At 46.6% G+C, this 2,500-nt stretch overlaps 1 protein-coding gene across 8 annotated transcripts in view; it reads left to right on the top strand.

Moving 5' to 3' along the window:
• LOC135104817 (rap1 GTPase-activating protein 1-like) overlaps nt 1-2,500 on the top strand; it is a 152,711-nt gene that overhangs the window by 93,995 nt on the left and 56,216 nt on the right. Inside the window, exon 1 of one of the 8 annotated variants that reach the window (XM_064012441.1) lies at nt 824-1,107. The exons of the other annotated variants lie outside the window; for them this stretch is intronic. The gene's annotated coding sequence lies outside the window, so the exon portion shown is untranslated. Of the gene's footprint in view, nt 1-823; nt 1,108-2,500 lie in introns of those variants that run through there. 8 annotated transcript variants of the gene reach the window in all.

Here is a 2,500-nt window from a genome sequence, read left to right as displayed (position 1 = left end):
TTGTGATGTTTGAGTGTCTTCGTAAGTTCGTGTGTCATCCTGGAAGTAAGAAATCTAAGCCGTTGCCCAAATTTCAGGTACAGCACTGGAACCCTTCTGTAGTGCTCGATACTTTGGCCTCTCGTGTAACCAAGGGATGTAACGCTCTGTCTTTCCTCTTATTACTGATGCGACACTATGCAGAGAGATTTGCGTCATCAAAGGAGCTGGATTTAGTCTGAAAATTGCATCTCTTTACTGTATCGGGGTCGGCGGTGATTCATGACAAAGCGACCGTCCGTGTGTGTGTGTGTGTGTGTGTGTGTGTGTTTCAGACCGAGGAGAGCTTTGTTTTTCGTTAATTAATCCCGTTATTTGTTCCCCATCTTAGTGTGTGAGCTCAGACCGTGACCACTAAGCCTCGTTGAACGCCCTCCTTACCGCTGATCCCTTTCCAAACCCTGTCATTCGCGAAAATAAAAGTTTGATTTGAAAACACTCCCTCGTGAAGTCGGTGATAGACTCCTCTCTGGATCCTTCCGTTCCGTTTCTCCCCCTCATCCTTTTCCTCCCACCCCTCCCTCCCTGCGTGTTCTCTCCGTGGGCGTATAGTGCTGTAACCCACACCCACCACCTTGCGCCCTCTGGGACTGGCTAAACAAAGGCCACGATCACCGCCACTGCCACACTGAGTTGCCGATGTGTGCCTTGGCGAGGAAACACTGCCAGCGGAAGGATGTTTTGCCAACCCACCACCACCTCTACCACATCGTCCCCTAACCTCATCTCACCCTCGCGGCCAATACAGGTGACAGAGGCGAGGATAAAACCAAAGGACACAAAGCGAAAATACGAAAGAAAAATCCGAAAACACAAAAGCAGGAAGAGGAGGGAAAAGACGTAAGTTGGCACCCTCTTTACCTGTGTGTAAGCGACCCTCCCTCCCTCCCTCGACGTCCGAGACACCGGCGGACTGGGATCGTCTCGCTTGTGTGCTGAGGTGGGGAGGGCCTCACCCCCTCCCCCTGCGGCGTCTCGGATGGGGGAAGTGGGATGATCCTGTGCTGTGTGCGGCGGTGGAGGAGTGGCGCAGACATGGGCGTGATGCGGCTCAGAGTGGAGGCAGCGGTGGGTACCAGAGCGCCCTTGAGTGACGCGTTATGTGTTTATTATCACCATATTGTGTCTTGTGTTGTGTTGTGACTGTGCTGAAATTGTGCTGCAGTGTATAGTGTGTGTTTTTCAGTGTTGTTCCTCGCTGGCGCCCCACGTGTTGTGTGGTGCGGGTTGTCAGCTGTTCTGATCTTGCAGTAGTGTACCAAGACATCTTCTGTTTGCCAGTGTTGTGTGTGGTGTGTGGCACGTGTGTGTGCGTGACATGACGGGACTGACTGACGTGAGGCGTGTCTCCTCGTGCAGTATTGTGTAGTGTGCCGCCTGCCTGCAGTGCTAGTGTGGCTGCGGTGGTGCGGCGGTGCGATGGTGTTCTTGTTCAGGGTAGGGTGTTTGTAGTGGTGTTGGTGTGTGAAGTGACCCCTGGTGTGGATGTTGTGGTGTTTCGATAATGTTCTTGTTTTGGTTGGGTGTTTGTAGTGGTGGTGTGGTGTTGGTGTTTGAAGTGAGCCCTGGTGTTGATATGACTGGTGGTGCGGTGTTCTTGTTGTAGGTAGGGTGGATAGCGATGGTGTGGTGTGGTGGTGTGATGTGAGGCTGTGAATTGTGGCCTGGTGTTGTGGCTGTGGGTGTGGTGTTGCTGATTCAAAAAAAATAATTCCCCTGATAAAACTTAAGTAAATTCTTAACAGTAAGTCCATAAGACACTGATAAATTTAATGAAAGAATGAAAAAAAATCGCTTGATAACAAATTATAAAGATTATGAAAGCAAAAAGGGATAAATGAATAAAAAAAATGGATGAAATAAATAAGAATAAAAAAGTAAAAATAAAACTCCTGCCACAAAAAAAAAAAAAAAAAAAACTCATAACGAACCAAAAATTTTTGACCCACTTGATTAAAAAAAAAGTAAAAAAAAAATATGCCAATAAAGAGAGAGAAAAAAAAATAATAATTCATAAAATAATAACTAAATTTTGACACCAATCAGACTACACCCTTTCACTACAACTTTCCTGGGTGTGGCAACACCTCATTTTATTTTCCCACTAACAGTAATTTGAAACTCCTCGTATACCAACCCTCCATTTCAACACTCCCTTTTCTCCTTAACAATTACACTTCAAATTCTAGAAACTCTTCATTTTTACATATATTTTGAATTTATACCAACATCCTATATATAACAATCTCTCTCTCTCTCTCTCTCTCTCTCTCTCTCTCTCTCTCTCTCTCTCTCTCTCTCTCTCTCTCTCTCTCTCTCTCTCTCTCCTTTTTAACTTCACATTCCAATTCCTTTTCCCTCTATTTTGATCCCTGCCCTGCCCTGCATTGCGTCCCCCGGGAGGTGTTCACACTCCCTCAGTGCTTTCCTATGTAAAAGTCACGCGTAGCCAATCCAGAGC

Source organism: Scylla paramamosain, chromosome 11 (genome assembly GCF_035594125.1).
Source record: "Scylla paramamosain isolate STU-SP2022 chromosome 11, ASM3559412v1, whole genome shotgun sequence".
NCBI lineage: Eukaryota > Metazoa > Arthropoda > Malacostraca > Decapoda > Portunidae > Scylla > Scylla paramamosain.
Note: the sequence above shows the minus strand (reverse complement) of the source record. Positions and strands in the feature narration are given on the sequence as shown.